The 20,796-nt window shown below is 42.9% G+C and overlaps 1 long non-coding RNA gene across 1 annotated transcript; it reads right to left on the bottom strand.

The window, feature by feature from the left end:
• Window positions 1-470: 470 nt before the first annotated feature.
• On the bottom strand, window positions 471-15,781 carry LOC138520657 (uncharacterized). The gene is made up of 7 exons (XR_011282843.1): window positions 15,673-15,781; window positions 15,481-15,588; window positions 15,148-15,268; window positions 14,937-15,053; window positions 14,747-14,830; window positions 14,275-14,335; window positions 471-558 (listed from the first exon to the last, which is right to left on the bottom strand). It is a non-coding gene; the product is annotated as an uncharacterized lncRNA (long non-coding RNA).
• Window positions 15,782-20,796: the final 5,015 nt, after the last annotated feature.

Below are 20,796 nucleotides of genomic sequence, written 5' to 3'. Positions count from 1 at the left end.
GTTTAATATACATCCCTTCTCCCCTAGAGAATGCATGTAAATACTCCATTGTGGCCTATGAGCCATTCTATTGTGTAGTCCCTCCACCTCACTTTGGTTCTATATGGCCCCAACCAATGAGGTAAGTGTGTAGAACCAAAGGGCACACCTATATAGGATGATAATGATCAGGTAAGATAGAAGTTAGAAGTTTAAAGGGTAAATTTGAGGTGCGGGGGGAGATACACTCAACCTTGGCATCTAGGATGGATACAAATAGAGACAAAAAGTGGTTGTTCCCAAAAGATTTGGGAACAACCGTCCCGTGCACACTGTCGATTATCTGTAAATACAGATCAATAATTGAATGGAGTTTAGATACTCGTTCTGCATATTATTTAGAAAACATTTTTCAGTAAGTAATTATGATAAACAGTTCATATGGTGAATAACCATTTTCACAGGCTAAAATTTTAACAAAAGTTTCAAGATTTTTATTGTACAAGGTACATGTTAAAGCCCAACACGTTTCATGTTTTCCACTCTTCTCCAGGGGCAATAGCACAATTTCTCAAATTTCTATAAAAGCAAAAAACATAAGTCATATTTTAGCATATTTTAGCAAATTAGGTTAATTCATCTAATGCATATACATTTTTCGATTTAGTCAGATCTTTTACAATAAATCATCATTGGAACATTTAGTAGCAATCTAGTAAATCCTATTGGGATACAGATACTTTTTGCAAAAACCTCCATAGACTGTATATATTGGTAGTCCCTTGGGACATCCATCTTATTCAACAGACAGTCTGTAATATACATTTAACATAGCATGTGGTTCTCTTTTAAGGCCAAACGTGGTTTGGGTGAAAGAGGCGAGTCAGATGTCTGTCAGGGAATATTCCCGCTCCCAATTGGTGAGTAGTGGGGCATTATGTATTGTTGAAGGGAATGGATTAGGACCGGGTTGGTGCAAAACTGGAAAGATTTCGTACTGCACTTTAGTGGAAAATACACATCATCTTCACAGGATGTAACACAGTCAAATAAGTAGGTGAGGTAGAAGTAAATCCTTAATTTAGGCAGGGCTGGAATATAGGACTAAACTGATAGAAGACTACATTTTTTATAACATTTACAAAAATGCTGAAGAAAGGGAATTACAGATTGTTATACCATTCACAAAAATGCTAGAAAAGGGAATTACATTTCTTTGTATAGCATGTGATATGGTTCTCCTACTGTCAAATTTAGGATTTTCAAGAGTCAGAATCAAGGTAGAAAAAGAGGGGGGTCAAAATAGCAGCACCATCAGGTTAATGTACAGGCGAGAAGTAAATTAAAAGAAATTATAAGAAAGGGCCCAGGTAATAATCTTCATTCGTCCCCAGTGGGGTGAGTGAGTCAAGACAGTGAATCCAGAAGAGTTCTCTTTGTGACAGGATTTTTTGTAGGTTACCGCCTCTTGGGAGTGGATGTGTTACTCACCGAACCGGAAGGAGTACTTGATTCCAACCTGGATCGAGATGTGAGGCGAGCCGTGGAAGTCTTCAGAAAACCCAGGTCCCCTGATTTCAAAAGAATCAGGCTTCCTCTTAGAGAGGGGCTCTTTTTCACGATGTACCACTCTGCTATTATGTAAAACAAGACAGAGTAGTCTATAATGCAAAAGGTGTGAAGGGTATACAATTATTGAACACAATAGAATCACTGGTACCTGAGGTAGTGGAATTGAAGGCCTTGAGAGGAAGTCCCGTATCAGTTCAGAAAATGTTCAGAGTTCCAAAATGAGGGATGACAACGAAAGGATAAAATAACAAATGGGAAGGTTACTATAGGTAGGACAACCCGTACGGCACGAGGGACGCAATAGGACCGGGTTGGTGCAAAACTGGAAAGAGTTTGTACTGCACTTTAGTGGAAAATACACATCATCTTCACAGGATGTAACACAGTCAAATAAGTAGGTGAGGTAGAAGTAAATCCTTAATTTAGGCAGGGCTGGAATATAGGACTAAACTGATAGAAGACTGAATTCCGCTGGAAGCAAGGCGCTTGCTGTAAGAAGAAAACTGAAGACTGGAATTCCGTTCTCAGGGGGAATGATGTGCTGAAAATCCGGCAGAAGGACAGGCTGAGCGGGGAGCTCAACAGGAGCTCGGCAGTGTAAGGAGACTGCGAGCGGAATCAAAATCAAGGCAATAGACACCGAAGGACAAATCCAGGAAGCAAAACAAGAGACAGAAGTCAAGGGGCCTCATTACAACTCAGGCGTTAAGGGTTAACGCCATTGTTAACCCTTAACGCCTGATTCCGATTTTAACGGCTGCTTCTAGCAGCCGTTAAAATCCATGGCGCTAAACCGCCTTGGTGCTAATTACGCCACCGTAATTTACGGTGGCGTAATTAGCGCCTTCCCCACTCCCATTATGCCCTATGGGGAAAAAATGGGAATGGGGAAGGGTAAAATGGGAAATGGGGATTTACCGCCCCACTCACCTTGGAATGGGGCGGTAAATCCGCCATCCACCATGGTGTAAACGTAGTTTACACCATGGTGGTAAGGTTGGCGAACTTACCGCCTGGGTCGTAATGACCCCCAAGGTCTGGTAACGGTAGATCAAATACAAAGCAGGATACTCAGAGGGTGACCCGAATGGAACAAGCCGTAGGAAGGCTACGAAAAGGAACGCCGTAACGATCAATTAGCAGCAACCAAGCTCCCGCGGCTGACCGCTTTTAAGGAACAAGGAGGCGTGGCTTCCGTGAAAACGAGGCACGTCTGATCAGCTGACTAGCAGATCTACGTGACCCAAACAGTTTCCAAGGCAACTTGTAACGCTGCCAGAGCGAATTCCCTTATTGCGAGATACTCCGTGGGAACGATCTTTTTGGTAATGTCCTTTGTTGTTGCCGTAGCGTAACAGGATGTACAATTTCAAGTATTACGATTCTCATTTGTGCCACTGTGTGTTTATGATCTCTAAAGTTTCTAAAGACCAGAGATTTGATGTTTTCGGTACGGATGTTTGATTTATGCTCTGTCCATCGTTCTTTTGCTTTTCTCGCTGTTTTTCCAACATAATATAACCCACAGGGGCATCGTAGGGCATAGATGACATTTTTTGAGTCACAAGTAGCATATTGTCTTAGTGGTATTTTCTTGCCGGTATTGGCATGTCTAATGTGGTCTCCCTTTATCACATTGGAACAGTGTTGACAGTTCAAACATAGATAAGTGCCATTTTTTGGTTTGTTCAAGAAGGTTTGGTTTGTAGTTCTGCGCTTTTCTGCTTTAATCAGTTTGTCCCGAACATTTCTGACCCTTTTATAGGCAAGCATAGGTGGTTCTGGGAACAGATGGTTGAGTTGTGGATCTGATTTGATAATGTCCCAATTTCTCTGAATTATTTCAACGAGTGTATGAAATTGGATTTAACTTCTTTAGGTTTAGTGTCCAATAGCTCCGCCCGACTTTGTGCTTCTATTCTAAGTATGGCTTTGTCGATAAGTTCAGTTGGAAAATGTCGATCCTTGAATCTAGACTTCATAATCGAATATTCATCTTGAAGTTTGTCAGCCTCCGAGGTGATTCTCTTCAGGCGAAGGAGTTGGCTGTATGGTAGGTTCTCTTTTAAATGCTTTGGATGAGAACTATAGAAGTGCAAGGTGCTATTAACTTCAGTGGGTTTTCTGTAGATTTGAGTTTTTAGGACAGAGTTGGTGATTTCTACAGTGACATCCAAGAAGTTTACGGATGGTTTGCCAATTTCGATTGTCAGCTTGATCCCGTCATTACAGTTGTTGAGGTATTCCCAAAAGGTCAGAAGTTCTGATTCAGTGCCCTTCCATATACCAAACACATCATTGATGTATCTATAACAAGTTTTGATTTTTTCTTTCCATATTGGGCTCTCTAGAACATGAGTATATTCAAAATAATACATGAATATGTTGGCGTAAGAAGGTGCCGTTGGAGACCCCATCGAGGTCCCTGAAGTTTGTAAGAAATATTGTCTGTTAAATAAAGTAGTTATTGAACAAGATAATGTTGATTAGTTCAATTGCAAAAGTCTTTTGTATCTTGGCTTCATTGGGGGTCATTCCGAGTAGGGCGGTAAGGGTTAATGGTCACCATTAACGAGACCGGTGCTGTTAAACCCTTACCGCCCTATTCCGTGTTCCCTTTGCGGGTTGGTACTTAACGCCTGCTTTTTGCAGGTGTTAAAAAACCAACCCGCAAAGGGACCTAGGAGCTAATTACGGCACCGTAATTTACGGTGCCGTAATTAGCGCCTTCCCCATTCCCATTGAGCCCTATGGGGCAAAAATGGGAATGGGGAAGGGCCCTTGGTGAATGGGGAATTACCGACCCCGCCAACCTTGGAATGGGGCGGTAATTCCTCCATTCACCATGGCGGAGTCGGAAAAATAACGGTGTCAACCAAGGCGCTAATAGCGCCTTGTTTAACGCCAGGGTCGGAATGAGGCCCATTGTGTTTGAGAAAAAACCACTCTAATGCATCAATTACTTGGTTGTGTGGGATTGAAGTATATAAAGTACTAACATCCATTGTAAATAGTATGAGATTAGGTTTGTTCATGTCAAGGTCTTTGATGTTTTGTAGGAAGTGGGTCGTGTCTTTCAGATAGGTATTTGTTTTTTGTATTAGAGGTTGCAATGCCGTATCAAGGTAAATGGCTAGGGGTTGCAAAATACTTTCTGTCCCTGTGACAATGGGCCTTAGGGGTGGATTTGTTCTGTGTTTATGGATTTTAGGAAGCCCATAGAACACTGCAGTCCCCAGATGTTTGTTGATCAGAAAGGTGCCTGTATTTTCTGAGATCCAGTCCAGTTCTTTTGCTTTGTCAACAGTTTTCTTGATGGTTTCTTTAATGTCATTGATTGGATCATGATCCAATTTTAGGTAAGTATCTTGATCTGACAATAGTTTCAGACAACCCTCATTATAGAAAGAGATGTCCATGATCACCAGGGCTCCTCCTTTGTCGGCTTTTTTGATGGTAATACTGTTCTCCTCCGCCAGATTTTTAATGATATTCAGTTGGTGTTTTTCGATATTTTGTTTGCCTGAGGATGTATATTTAAGCTTTTTCAGAGCTATGGTTGTCTTGGTTCTAAATAAATTGACCAGAGGGTGATTTATTTGGGGGTGAAAATGACTCTTGTTCTTCATTTCCAGAAATGGGCAGTTTTCTTTTTCTCTGTTTTCTGGATTCAAATTGTCAAAGAAAATTTTTAGCTCCATTTTTCGAATCAATTTGAAAATATTCACTTCTTCTTCAAATAGACTTGAATTATTAGTTGGTATAAAGGATATTCCTAAATTGAGGGTATCCATTTCATATTTCGATAACACTTTGGAAGAGATGTTCACAATTATTGGTTCCTTCAGTGTTTGTTCTTCTGCCGGCCTTTTCTTTTTCCCTCATCTTGCTTTTCTCCTCCGCCTAAAAATATTTCCGGTGCTGGTATAGGTCCACTGACAACGGGTAATCCTGCGTTCTGGGGTTGTTCGGCGGGAGTTGTTGTTGGTCAGTTCGCTGCTATCTGTGTTGTTATTGGGGGATCGTGGTCTGGGTTGTCTTGGAGTAAAATTGGCTGATTTGTTACTGTAGAATTCCTGCCAGGAAAAGACGCTGTCAAGGGCGTAGTCTAGAGTACCGCGTCTGAATTTTCTGATCTTACGCTGTTCTATTTCCTTTTTATAATTTTCCAATTTGTTGTTGGTGTCCTCTAAGATTGCATGTAGTTCAGCTGCTGTTTTTAGTTTAGATAATTATGAAGAGACCTCCTCAATTTCTTGATTTATCTGTGTTAGTGATTTAGACAGCTCTTCTATTCTCAGTAATATGAGGTCTAGGGAGCATTTATTTAGTATTTGTTCCCAACGTTTCACAAATTCGAGATTGTCCTTACACAGTGTTGGTCGTAGGTATATCCAAAGTCCTCTAGGTATTCTTTTTGCTTTGAAATATTGTGCCAGGGTCGTGGCGTGAAGTTTTTGAGAGATTTCTCTGCGTATGAGTCTCTCAAGTCTTTGGAGCAAATTCTGAGGATTGTCTGTGATAAGTGTTCTTTACTAGTATCTTTTATTAAACCAAGTATTCTAATGGTTTCTGCATCTGAAAAAGCTAGCGTGGTTGCAGAATTGTCTGTGTGTTGATTTTCGAAAAAGACATTACTTAGTGGGTCAGGGTGCCGAGGTTCAGAGAGATGCCAACCCCTTCCAAAAGCAGAGAAGGAGAAACAAACAATATGAAAAGTGTGTAGAACCAAAGGGCACACCTATATAGGTTGATAATGATCAGGGAAGATAGAAGCTAGAAGTTTAAAGGGTAAATTTGAGGTGCGGGGGAGATACACTCAACCTTGGCATCTAGGTTGGATACAAATAGAGACAAAAATTGGTTGTTCCCAAAAGATTTGGGAACTCCATTCCCCTGCACAATGTCGATTATCTGTAAATACAGATCAATAATTGAATGGAGTTTAGATACTCGTTCTGCATATTATTTAGAAAACATTTTTCAGTAAGTAATTATGATAAACAGTTCATATGGTGAATAACCATTTTCACAGGCTAAAACTTTAACAAAAGTTTCAAGATTTTTATTGTACAAGGTACATGGTAAAGCCCAACGCGTTTCGAGTTTTCCACTCTTCGTCAGGCGCAATAGCCCAATTTCTCAAATTTCTTTAAAAGCAAAAAACAAATTATATTTTTGCATATTTTAGCAAATTAGGTTAATTCATCTAATGCATATACATTTTTCGATTTAGTCAGATCTTTTACAATAAATCATCATTGGAACATTTAGTAGCAATCTAGTAAATCCTATTGGGATACAGATACTTTTTGGATGGCCCAAAGGACTACCAATATATACGGTCTATGGAGGTTTTTGCAAAAGTATCTGTATCCCAATAGGATTTACTAGATTGCTACTAAATATTCCAATGATGATTTATTGTAAAAAATCTGACTAAATCGAAAAATGTATATGCAATAGATGAATTAACCTAATTTGCTAAAATATGATTTATGTTTTTTGCTTTTATAGACATTTGAGAAATTGTGCTATTGCCCCTGAAGAAGAGTGGAAAACTCGAAACGCGTTGGGTTTTACCATGTACCTTGTACAATAAAAATCTTGGAACTTTGGTTAAAATTTTAGCCTGTGAAAATGGTTATTCACCATATGAACTGTTTATCATAATTACTTGATGAAAAATGTTTTCTAAATAATATGCAGAACGAGTATCTAAACTCCATTCAATTATTGATCTGTATTTACAGATAATCGACAGTGTGCACGGGACGGTTGTTCCCAAATCATTTGGGAACAACCACTTTTTGTCTCTATTTGTATCCATCCTAGATGCCAAGGTTGAGTGTATCTCCCCCCGCACCTCAAATTTACCCTTTAAACTTCTAACTTCTATCTTACCTGATCATTATCATCCTATATAGGTGTACCCTTTGGTTCTACACACTTACCTCATTGGTTGGGGCCATATAGAACCAAAGTGAGGTGGAGGGACTCTTTTGGGAACAACCACTTTTTGTCCCCAACCAATGAGGTGATAGGGTTTAAGCTCCGCCCAAGTCAGCCCTCTTCAGATTTTTTAACGCAGTCTATCAGACAGAAGGAATCCTCCAGCTCTCTGAGCTTTCAAATTTGTTTTACCTTTTGTGTGAAGTTTATATTTTTGTAATATATTGTACTGGTTTCCCCTCCTTAGGGGCTTTCTATTCTGAGACTTTGGGCTCTGGAAAACATTTTTCTTGGAACTATTTTGTAGAGTGAAAGTTCTCCTCAGCATGGCTGAGCTTCAGTCTGCCAAGAAGCCTTCCTTGTTTAGGGACTGCAAGAGGTGCAGGAAGAAACTGGTCTACATGAAGGATCCACATGACTACTGTATTTACTGCTTATATCCACATGACATCAACAAATGTGACATTTGCAGGACTTTCTCCACCAAAACCCTGCAAGACAGACACAGGAGACTTCTGTTACACCTAGAAGCCAAAGGTCTGTCCTCTGATGAGGAGTCTGCCAAGACAGCTCCTGTATCGTCTACTAAACCATCTGACAGGCAAACTTTCAAGAGAAGGGCCTCTTCAGTGGATAGGAGTTCCTCTCCCTCTCATAAGGCTAAAAGAAAGTTGGAAGCCACTTCAAAGCAGCAATAGTGCCAGTTCCTTATTCCCAGAAAGGAAAAGGTTTCTATTCCCGCTTCTTTCTAATCAAAAAGAAAAACAGTCAATGGAGGCCCATATTGGACTTAAGGGCACTCAACAAATACATCAAACGCATCAAATTCAAAATGATATCCCTGCAAGGTGTCTTACCGTGGCTCAACAGAAACGACTTCCTAGCCACTTTGGACTTAGAAGACGCATATTTCCACATTCCAATTCATCCTGCCCACAGCCATTTCCTCAGTTTCGCTATAGGAGATCTACATTTCCAATTCAGTGTACTCCCGTTCGGGCTGAAATCAGCACTGAGGGTATTTACCAAATGGCTGGCGCCCGTAGCGGCGAACCTCAGAAGGTTGGGAACGGAGGTCTTTCCATATTTGGACGACTGGTTGATAATGGCAAGCTCTTACAGTCAAGCTCAATTGACCGTATCGAAAACGATAAAGCTCCTAAAAGGGTTAGGTTTTTCGATAAACAACATAAAATCCTGCCCAGCACCCAGCAAGATGGTTCTCTTTCTGGGGGCTGAGTTCGACACCACCATTCCCAGGGTAAGACCATCGGCGGACAGAGTAACAGCCATCCTCCGCTCAACGTCAGTGTTCCTAGAAAAAGAGATGACCACAGTACGCTCTTTCAAGTCCCTTCTGGGCATGATGTCCTCATGTATATTTCTCATACCAAACTGCAGACCTCGCATGAGACCAATCCAGGAGGCACTGGACCACCAATGGAAACAAGCCATGGGTTCATGGGAAGATGTAGTCCAGATACCTACGGCAGCGCACAAGGCACTTCGATGGTGGAATACTCCACGGAACCTGCTCCAAGGGATACCATTCGAGGCACCAACATCTACTCTTTTCTTAAGGACAGATGCGTCCCTTTCGGATGGGGAGGGCACTTGGTGGACCTCTAGACAAAAGGGGCTTGGTCAGACCAGGAATCACAGCTCCACATCAATGTCCTTGTGCTCAGGGCGATACGTTGGGCTCTAAATGCTTTTCCTTCCAGTAGTGGCTGGTCAAATCGTGACCATCCAGACAGACAATACAACCTCCATTCACTACACAAACAAACAAGGAGGCACGAAGTCAGAGATCTTATCACAGGAAGCTCAACTACTATGGTCATGGGCCTTGCACCACATTGTGCAGATCAGGGCGGAACATCTCCCGGGAGTGGACAATGTCTTAGCGGATAAGCTGAGCAGGGAGTACGCGTCATCCCACGAATGGGAGTTAGACAAAAAGGAAGTTCCATTGATTTTCTCCGTATGGGGCCATCCACAGATCGACCTCTTTGCCACCAAGTCAACAGAAAATGTAATGTATTTGCCTCTAGGTACCCGGAACATCAGTCAGCAGGAGATGCATTCTGGGTGGACTGGACAGGGAAATTCCTTTATGCCTTTCCTCCCATTCCACTCATAGCCAGAGTTCTGCGCAGAATGATGGAACAGGATTGCTCCATGATGCTAATAGCGCCAGACTGGGCGCGACAGATCTGGTACCCGACTCTATAGCATCTATCCTGGTGGCCTCCAATTCGCCTCCAGGCACATCAATACCTCTTGACTCAGCAGAACCACAAAGTCCTCCACCACGAACCAGCAAGCCTCCCCCTCAAGGCCTGGTTCCTGAGCAGCGCAAACTCATGAACTTGAACCTCCCAGCGACTGCGAGCCCCCTCGACAAGGATCACCTATGTGCGGAAATGGACCCGCTTCTCTATGTGGTGTCAAACATCTACTGTTAACCCACTTACAGCTTCGGTAGAACAGATACTACCTTACTTATTACATTTGGCTAAGACAGGTCTCTCCCTATCCTCCATCAACGTTCACCTGTCGGCCATATCGGCATACACGACGACTCCAGAATCGCAGTCATTACTCTCTCTTCCGGCCATCAAGATCTTCCTGAAGGGGTTGATACGTACTTACCCTCCTACGCCCTCATCAGTTCCTTCTTGGGGGCCATGAAAAAAGGGAGATGTAGCCTCACCAACATCATATCATCCCATATCTCACCTGGATACTTCATTCAATGTTTTCCGACGTGCATTGCTGGGACATATTGAGAGCTGGCTTACAGAAGAGGCGCTCTTAACAGGCATCAAATTCAGTTTTCAACCCGGATTGGGCACAATGGAACAAGTACTAAACCTTCTGGTATCTATGTGTTCTGCAGGGGCAAGGTGGTTTACCTTGCATTTATGGACTTAAGCACAGCCTTTGATAAAGTTGATAGACTGAAGTTGTGGGCCGTGCTCGAGTCCATGGGGTGCCGGAGGCAATTTTGGTGGTGTTGCAGTAGATCCATCCAGATAATAGGGCCAATGTCTGCTTTGGATCTGGGGGTAGGTGCACAGAGTGTTTTAGTGTAGAGTTGGGGGTTCGGCATGGGTGTGTGCTGGACCCCATTCTCTTTACACTGTACATCAACGGGTTGTTGAAGGCCCTGGTGAGTACGGGCATGGACTGTTTTTGCTGGGGGGGGGGGCCCTTTCCAGTTCTGGCCTACGCCGATGACACAGTGCATATGGCCAGAACCACTAGGGCTCTGCAAGCATTGGTCGATTCTCTATGCCACCTTCATGACTGATTGGGACTCAGGATCAACACTGCTAAATCAGCAGTGATGGGGTATAATAGAGGGAGGAATCATATAAAGATGCGCCCCATAGTTTGTAGAGGGGAAACTATCCCCATGTTAGCCGATTATGGCTACTTGAGGGTAAGGTTCTCGGAGGCCCTAACAGGCTGTGCCCATGTAAAAAAAACAGCCCCCGAAAATGAGCCAATACTTGGGGAGGTATATCCCGTTTTCTAGCAAGATGTAAGGGCCAGCACATGCATTCGGCCCTCAAGGTTTATACCACACAAGTAAAGGCAGCTACTCAATATGGAGCACCCTTGTGGGCTATTGTAAGTCTGGTGATGTGCAGGGAAAGGAAAATAGTTTTTTAAAAAACCTTTTGGGGCTTCCAGGTTCATCAACCTGTGTCTTGGTTCATAGGGAACTGGAGATGGCGTATTGGGAGGATGATTGGGCAGCTGCACCGAGCAACCAATGGTTGAGAATATGGGGAAATAAGATTGCAACTTTGTGTCACTTCATGATAAAAAGGATGTTGGAAAGGGAAAGGTGGTCTAAAATACCATGGTTGAGGACCGTTAAGGAGTGTTTGTGTCTGAGTAATATTCCTGCCCAGTTCCCTCCTACTGTAGTGTTATTGCCCCTGCAACTGAGAATACACAAGGTGGAAGTGAGGCAGGGGATTGCAGCAAAACATGCTTTTTCAGTACGGACTAAACATCAGGATAGCTATCACAGGCTCATCAGTGGGATCCCCGACACACACCCTTATCTTGTATGGGCCACGAAAAAGCATCACAGATGGCTCATTACAAGGGCAAGATTTGACGGTATCAGGTAATATTATCCCCATATATAAGATGGCCGTATATAATATCGCCGGGAAAAGGTTGTTGTGATATTATATGGAGGACCATATATACAGGGACAGGACATTTTTAAAATAAATAAATAAATAAAAGAAAAAGGAGTTTGGGGGTTGCAGGGGTGTCCCCCGCATGTTCCATGCAATAAAGTCCCCACAAAAAACGGCAATTTTTCGGCAACATTTTTGCATGGCAATATTTTTGAGGGGAAATTAATACATGGAACCAATTTGACTGTTTATTGTTGAGGGGAAACACAGAGAAGTGGCCTGGATATTCTGATGACCCCAGATGCCCAGTGTGTGGAGCTTGAGGACTTGGGTCATTTTATATTTTTCTACCCAGGCGATGGAGAAATTAGAAAACAAACAATTTTTCTGATTATAAAACGTGTGGACATATGCCACTATAGACCCGCTATGATGTTGCTTTTGACTGCAGGAATCAAATTGACGGCATGGGCTTTTTTGTCCTATTTGAAGGCTGTTATGTATAGAAGAAAGAGGTTTTTAAGGGGATAGGATGCTGTATTGTATCGTTTGGAAAATGTATGGTTTTAATGCATCTGCTGAGAACTAGTGAATCTGTTTTTGTAATTGATATATCCACTTTCTGCACTCTGATGTTATATGTTTTGTATGTGTTTGATGGATATTTTTATATCCGGACAAACTTAAAAACTAAATGAAGCAAGGCGGCACGTGGGTCTCCCCACAGCCTTCTGCAAGCACTATCGTTTAGACGCCAGTGCCAGATCGGATGCTGCATTTGGCCAAGCGATCCTTAAAAACCTGTTTTCATAAGAGTTGCAGTCTCTCCACCCTGGGGCTTCAATAAGTGGTAATCGCCCATACAGTATGGAGGAAAGGGGACAGGACGTAGGAGTAATAATACATTACACACTGTAATGACTAACATACTCCTATTCCATAGTCCCCTTTCTTCCATATGTCCCACCATCCACGTTGTTTATAAAAACAGGCGTTATTAGGCAAACTCAATGTGACAGACGCGTCAAAGGGGACTGGGGCATGGTGCTGGTGGGCAGAGTTAAGGGAGCCCTACTTCCGGGGTAATGCCCCAGCGCACAACTAAATTTAAAGCGGAAGATGATTTTTCTGGTGAAAAAGGTTCTGTTCACGTCCCTAGTGAGGGACGACCATACAGTATGGAGGAAAGGGGGCTATGGACTAAGAGTATGTTAGTCACCACAGTGAGTAACTTATAATTTATCCATGGAGGGCATATGGGATCCCAGCCTAGCAACATCAGGTGGCATCTTTCTGAAGGAAAGCACCACAAATCTGCACCTCAGCAACTCCTTCAACATACCAGTGCTTTCCTTCTCATGAAAATAAAATCACAATGTGCTAATTGCTGCAGTTAAGAAAAATGCAACCACCCATCCTGACACTTATCATATCAATTGTAGGTAAAATGTAACACTAAGCAACACATTTTGTGATAATTTTGCAGTCAAAATATTTAGGCCTGAGAGGAATTGCACTGCGGCCTAGATCAACTATTAAATTGGAGTGTTTATATTTATTTATTTATTCATATTTGTGAAGGTTTCTTAAATTAAAGGTGCATTGTTTCACATTGCAAAGCTTTTTTACTTTGCCACTGTCATGTTCCATGACCAACTTGTCAAGCAATATCATAATTACAAAATCAAAAATTACATCGTTTTTAAGGTTTTATAAATGTTTATAATTATTCCTAATTTAATATAACCAATAGCAAGTTTATTTTCAACAAGTTCCCAGCCACTTACCACTAACCTTTTACTCAAGTTCGAGGCCTGTTTCAATATACTTCCCAGGCCCCAATTTTGAAATGCTGCTAATAGCACTGGGAGGTGACCAAACAGCATTTGGTGCTTTATAAAAACATCATGAAGAATAGATGTCTGGTTGTAAATGTTACCCAGTGATGCTAAGAGATTGTGGCTAAAAAGCATCTTTTAGCAAACCTTTTTTTTTTTTTACACTAGATAACAAATGTACAGAGAGGAATAGTGGAACTTGGATTCCTGTGTTTCATATATTTCTAAAGCTTTCTTTTGATGAATGACATTACTAACACTCTTGAAAATATTACTTGTAAATGTGTAATCCTGGAAGCATACTTTAAATCCAAAGTAAAAATGCCACTGTGTGCTTTCTTCTACATTTTCAAAAGTTACAATTACCAGCAGAAAATGCAGGCAGATTTATTTCCAGCCCAATGTTTTGAGAAGAACCGGCAATGTTTTTTTTTTTGCGAAAGCATTTTGCTCACATTCCTACAGTGCATTAGCACTGCTGTCTTGGCTTTGTTGCTTTACAACAAATCACTGTCCTTTGACAGGACAAGGAGATAATAGATGACAAACCAGTATAAAGTAAATGAAGATTTCTGTTAGCATAACAAGCTCTTCATGGTATAAATAATGCCATTCTGTTATAACTTATCAAAGTAGCACAGGGGGGTGCCCCTAATTTCTGGGCATTTTAAAGTGTATCCTGTTTGTGAATTCGGGATGAACTTTAAAATGTCCAGAAACATCCCTTATTTGCGCAAAGTGGACAAAAAAGAACTGAATGAGCGCACCTGAATGAGCAGAGCCGAAATTTGTTTGGAGAATCTGGCCCCATTTGTTGGTATTTGCATTCTGTCAATAAACAAATGAAGAGGGTCAATCTTGCCTATTCGATCATCCCAAGAGTATCATTAATATAACATCATAGACAAACCTCTTTTCAATCAATGTTTATATTCAAAAGGCCGGAGACCTACTGGTCTAGTAGCACACACAAGTACACAGAACATTTAATTGATGGCTGAAAATGAACCAAATGCATGGTGTTGAAAAACATACATATTTTGAGAAATTTGACTCAAATTTAGTGCATATTGACATTAAATAATAAAGTACCTACTGTTGTAAAGGAAAACGACAACAGGGGTTTCAACAGTTAATACAATTTCTGAACATGGTGTTGGAACAATGGTTAACAGTGTTGACAAAAAACACAGCAGAGTGGAGTATGAGAGGTCTACACAGGTGTGTTTCGGTCCTCACAGGCTACTGAATGGGCCTATCTTGCACGGGCCTTCATCAGGACGGAAAGACTCGTGGAAAAAGCCTGTTCAGTATATGTGCTGCCTACAAAACGAGAGACAAGGGGTAGTTCAATTTTTTTTAAATTGTCGAATAGGCAAGAAAGTGTCATTATTTCTTTTTGTGATCAATTAATGTTTATTTATCTTACCGTGCTGTGGCGAATTGCTCTGCACGGTTCAGAACTTGGAAGTGGAAGGAGAGAGATCTATAACGTGTTAGATGTCCTCTTTACTGGACTTCGTGTTTTCAATAGGTGAAGTCCAATCTATGAAATCAACAGCTTGTATCAGAGATCGTCTACAACAATTGATGGTGTCATAGTTTTAACCATACCATGCTGTGTATCAAAAATGGCTTACCTGTACAAGCCACAGCATTTTTATGAATCTGCAATGGCTGGACAGTGTATCTGCACTGGTTGGTGCCGCTGACGGTCGAGGACCCGTCTGTAATTAATTAGCAGGTACTTGGGTGGGGTGCCTGTAGATTTTTAAACAACAGAATTTTAGATATCTGAGAGCCAACACAGGGGTTAAAAGTAATCTGTCCCAGTGTCTGTGCAAATTGTATTTTTGCGAGAATTTTTTTTTTGGAACAAAATATTTATATTTAAAAATGGGTGCATGCATCATAGTTGTGCCATACATGATCCAGTAAGAATGCCATGCGTATGTATTTGGCCACGTAGTTACCTTGGTAATACTAGTCTGTGTTTACAGGAAGAGGATGGCACCAAACGTGAACTCCGGCTATGGGCAGGAAAGTCTTAGAGCCGCATTGGGATCCCATCTCGTGGGTATCTGTAACAAACAATTGACAGTACTGTGTTACAGTGGGGGGATCGTGTAATAGCCCCACACGGCGCCCTCCGGGCGATCGCTTACCTCGAGCGTTGTAATACTGGAGGTTCAGCCGCGCGGCGGTCTGGCTGCATGAAAAAGGTTCATCGTCATGGCGAACGCTTGTATATATAGCGGTCCACCATTTTGAGACGTGTACATGGCACACTCCTAGTTACAGAAAGGTAATCTTCTTCACTGTACCTTTGAAGTGGAGGCCGCCTAATTATAGATGGTATATAAAAGGTGGCTGATAAAGTCATAACATAAAATAACATTATTCGATTGATGGTTGCCATGGTAACCGTGCAAGCCCTGTTTGCAGTGCTCATTAAATCCTACATATGTGCCTTTGATTTCTCCCGATGCAAGGTGCATATAGATTGCACTGAGACCGTGGCTCTCCGCACAAAGACAGAAGAAATGCACGTAAAACTAGCGTGCTATTGGTTTCATCAAATTCAATTTGCTTGAATTCTGAAGGTGGTGTCTATAAAACACTGTATAGGTGTGTTGTGTATATCTTTCGATCTGTGCTCCCGCCGTGCTTTACAAGTCATAATTTCCTGTGTTTAATTGTTAATTAGGGAGCATTACAGCCTGTTTCTATGCAGTGAAATCTATGTGTGCCCAGATGGACAAAGGCTGTGCAGTGCAGAAATGTGTATGACTTGAAAGGTAGAGCGAGTTGTTTGAGTTAGACAAAGTCATATACATGCATGTTGATTAAATTAGACAGTGCCATATCAATTGAATGCGAGAGAGGCCATTACCTAAAAGAAACCATATCAATTAGTGACCGCGTTGTCTAAGGTAAATACATGTGTCTATACATTAGCCGTACGTAATCCAAAACAGCCACAATAAGTGATTCAGGGGTACACAAGGGCAATGAGGGGCTGAAAAGGAACAAGACAGCATTGCTACGTTACCATTTTCCATATGGCGTACACAATCAGAGGAAAGACTTCCATTCAACAGAAAGATTAAGGCCCTCATTCACAGTATTTAGCTTGTGAACCCATCTTTGTTTAAGTTGCCTTAGGACTTTGTTGATATCTCCCCCTCTTATTGTGGGTTTAAGTTTTTGTAAAATGAACCATTTTAGGTCTGTATCAGTGTGTTGTTTCAAGGTGAAGTGGTCCACCAGTGGTTTATCCGGTACCTTTTTCCGGATGCAGGAACGATGTTCTGAAATCCTGCTTTTCACTGCTCTAATGGTCTTCCCTACATATAGTGACCCACATGGGCACTCAATGACGTAAATGACCATGTTGGTGTAGCAGTTGGTGTGGTCCTGTAATTTCCACTTAATGTTGTTGTGTTCAAAAGTATGTGTTTGTACTGTGTGGTCACATGCTACACAGTGGCCACATTTAAAGTGACCCTGAATGGGAGTTAGACCCCAGCGGGTGTTGGTTAAGGCCACTGGTTCTGTGAAGGTATGCACCAAAGATTCTTTCAGGTTCTTATTCTTTTTGAAGGCAAAACATAGCATTTTGTCCAGCGTCCATGGATACTTCATTAGGTGCCAATGCTTTTTCACAGTCTTTGGTATTAGGATGCTTAGAGGACTGAAAGTGGTTACACATACCACACGATTCATATTTTCCTTAATTTTTGTTTCTAAGCATATTTCTCATGGGGTGTTGGCCGCTCTCTTCTTGGCATCTTTGATTGCTTTTCAAGGGTAACCACTGTGCGTGAGTCTGATTTTAAGTCCAAAGCATGTGAATTAAATTTTTCGGGTTCTGTGCAGATCCGCCTCAGGCGCAAAAACTGCCCGTAAGGCAAGTTATATAAATGCTGAATTGCAGTAATGTGTTCCTGTCCGTGGTTTTTCTCTACAATTCTGTTGCAAGTCTGTCACCTGATTTTTATATGTGTAGATCAAGAAAATTGACATTATGGTGGTTCAATTCCAGGGTCAAATTGATGTGTCTGTTACCCTCATTTAGCCAATGATGGAATTGTAATAATCTTGATGGTGTGCCTTTCCATATAAGGAGGATGTCATCTATATACCTCTTCCATGAGGTGATGTTCTCAAGGTATGGGTTCTCAATAGAGTAGATGTTATCGTACTTGGCCATATACAAATTGGTGACATCTGTGCAAATGATGCCCCCATACTGACCCCTTTCGTCTGCTTATAAATCTGGTTTTTGCAGAGAAAGAAATTTGCAGACATTGCTAGTCGGACACATTCAAGAATGAAGTTGGTTGTTGTGGACAGGGTGTCATCTCTCTGGTCCAGGAACATTTTTAAGGCTTCAAGACCTTCCTTTTGGGGAATGTAGGTATATAGTACCTCGACGTCCATTGTAGCTAATATTAGATCATCCTGCATCCTGATGTTTTCCTGGATTCAAGTCGGTTAGCCAGGATTTTAGCATGAATTTTGGCGTCCACGTTTATTAAAGCAATTGGCCGGTAGGACGCGCAGTCCGTCGGATCTTTGCCCTGTTTATGTATCAAGATTACCTTGGCCTGATTCATAGAATTGGGGAGAATTCCCGTCGCCCCTATGCAATTAAACAATTTAGTGAGAGTTGGAATCAGGATTTCCTTGTGGGTCTTGTAAAATTCAGAAACATACCCATCAGGGCCTGGGGCTTTGCTGGATGGAAGATTATTAATAACTCTCCTCACTTCATCCGCGGTAATCTTGACTTCCAGCGCATCCCTATCGTCCTGCGATAGCCGTCGAACACCAACATCAAGTAAATATGCTTCCTGGTCTGAGCATTCAGGGAAACCTGAACTATAAAGGGCAGCGTAAAATTTAGTAAATTGAGCCTCAATGTCGGAGTTCGACGTGAGCAAGACTCCACCCTCACCCTTTACTTTTAGTATAGTCTTAAACCTTCTGGCCAGCAAGCGGTCAGCTTTGTTGTCTTTGACGTAATACCTTTGTCGCTGTCGGAGAAGGCTACATTCGGCCGCTCTTGTTTGTATGAGGTTCAGCTGACCTCGCACTGCCCTGTATTCCTTTTTGGTGGCTGCCGACAATCCAGTACCCATGCGAGCCATAACCTCCTTAAGTCTTGCTTCCAGTCGTAATTCCTCCAACCTCAGTTCCCTTTCCCTTCGAGCCTTGATTGCAATGATCCTTCCCCTAATTGTAGCCTTAAGGGCGTCCCACCAAATCTGAGGGGAAGTATCATCCCACTTATTGTTGTTAGAGTAATCACCAGGTTCCTTCTCTATCTCCCCAACCAGGACCGGATCCCTAAACAGCAGGATTGGGTACCTCCATTTCCAGACGGCCGTGGGACTGCTGGGCACCGCCATTACCAGGGTGACCGGAGCGTGATCTCCCAATGTGATTGCTCCTATCTCCAGAGCTGTCACCCTTCCCACCAGTGGTTTCGAGATCCAGACATAATCTATCCGTGAATGCGACCTATGCGCATGCGAGTTGAAGGTGTACCCCTACCTCTGCCCTTAAAGTTCTCGCCAAGTGTCCACCAAGGCCAAATCCCGCATTTTCTTCACCAGATCCCCTGATTGACCCCCCTGACTCTCCCACGATGAGGAGCTCCTATCTATGGAGGGGTCCCATGCCAAGTTGAAGTCCCCCATTAAGAAAATGTTCCCGCAGCAAATTCCCTAATCGTGTGAGGGATTTTTGTAAAAAGGCATCCTGGGCCTGATTGGGCGCATATAGAGTTGCCACCGTGAAAACCTCGTCCATGCCCTCTAGTAACACCGCAATATTCCGTCCCTGATTATCCTTCTGCATGTCTCTAATGGAAAGACCTGATCCATCCCGTATCGCAATTAAGACCCCCCCTCTCTTGCATGCTTGTGTGGCCTGTACCAATCTAGAATAGCCCCAAAATCTAATTCTGTGAGAATCCTTTGTGTGCACATGTGTCTCTTGCAGAGCCACTACCTGGGGCTGTTCCCTCTTAAGAAACCTCTCCACCTTTCTCCTCTTAACCTGGGAATTGAGACCATTCACATTTATGGAAAGAAACTTCACACCTTGAGACCTAGCCATTTGCCTGGTTCATGTGGACCTTATTAACTCTAAAGAACCCCCTGAGCCGTTCCTCATTTGTTGTTTGCAGCTTGCGCTCCTACCAAGAGTGCTATGCACGGGCGCCCCGCCCTGAACCCTGGATCTAAAACCTCTCCCACCCTCCCTCCCGACCCCCCCCATCTAGGTGGGAACGACTGGCCGTCAGCCCCCCTCGTGAGTATTCCACGAGAGCCGATCCCATTATCAAACCCAGAGACTTCCAACGCAGGAAAACCCTTTCCCATTCCAAGACTCCCGGCATCTCCCTCCCCCAGACCCGCATCCCTTACAACCCATTAGAACAACCCATCAACCACGAGTGAACAGCTTGCGGTAATCATTAACTGAGCTCAGCCAAGGAACGTTTTATGAGGCTGACGGAGGACTACACTGCCCCGTCGAACAGTCCCTGGCTCCGTCAGTGATGGGCTTCCCGTGGACCGAGTCCGTTGCTCTCTTGCGACCTCTCCTTCGCTTGGCAGTAGACCATTCCCATGGCTGGCGTATAGCCGGTGGCACTTCCGCCCCTCCAGTGGGGCAGGGCCTGCTCTTCCAGGCCCAACAAGGACATCCCCTGTTCGCAAGTCATGATCTTGTGGTGGGAACCTTGCCAATTGAATGACAAACCAAAGGGGTGGGCCCATCTGTAACAAATTTGCTGTGATCTAAGAAAGGATTGGACCGGACCCATCCGCCGCCTCTCAATTAGGGTGATCCTTGCTAAGTCCTGGTACAGCAATATTTCTTGCCCATTGTAGGTGATGCTAGCGGCCCTTCTCGCTTTCTCCATAACCTTCTCCTTTATTGCATAACTATGGAAGGCCACCAGCACATCTCGCGGTCTGGATCCTGTCTCTGCCGTACGTGGGCCCACCCTGTGGACTCTGTCAAACTGCATTTCAGGGTCTTAACTAGCTTCTAGCAGGTCAACAAATATTGCTTTCAGGACAGGGCCCCAACTCCTGATCTTGGACATCTTCTGGCAGTGATTTCACTCTAATGTTCGCTCTTCTTGACCTGTTCTCCAGATCTTCTGCTTGTAACTCCAGGTTTTGTGTAGCTACTGCCAGGGTCTCCAACAAGTTGTCCACTTTTCTTGCGTCCTCCGTCAATTCCTGTATGGCCCACTCATTAATGTCCAA

Source organism: Ambystoma mexicanum, chromosome 13 (assembly GCF_040938575.1).
Source record: "Ambystoma mexicanum isolate Mex_15411 chromosome 13, UKY_AmexF1_1, whole genome shotgun sequence".
NCBI classification, from domain to species: Eukaryota; Metazoa; Chordata; class Amphibia; order Caudata; family Ambystomatidae; genus Ambystoma; species Ambystoma mexicanum.
The sequence above is the reverse complement of the archived record's forward strand: the minus strand, read 5'-3'. Positions and strand labels throughout refer to the sequence as shown.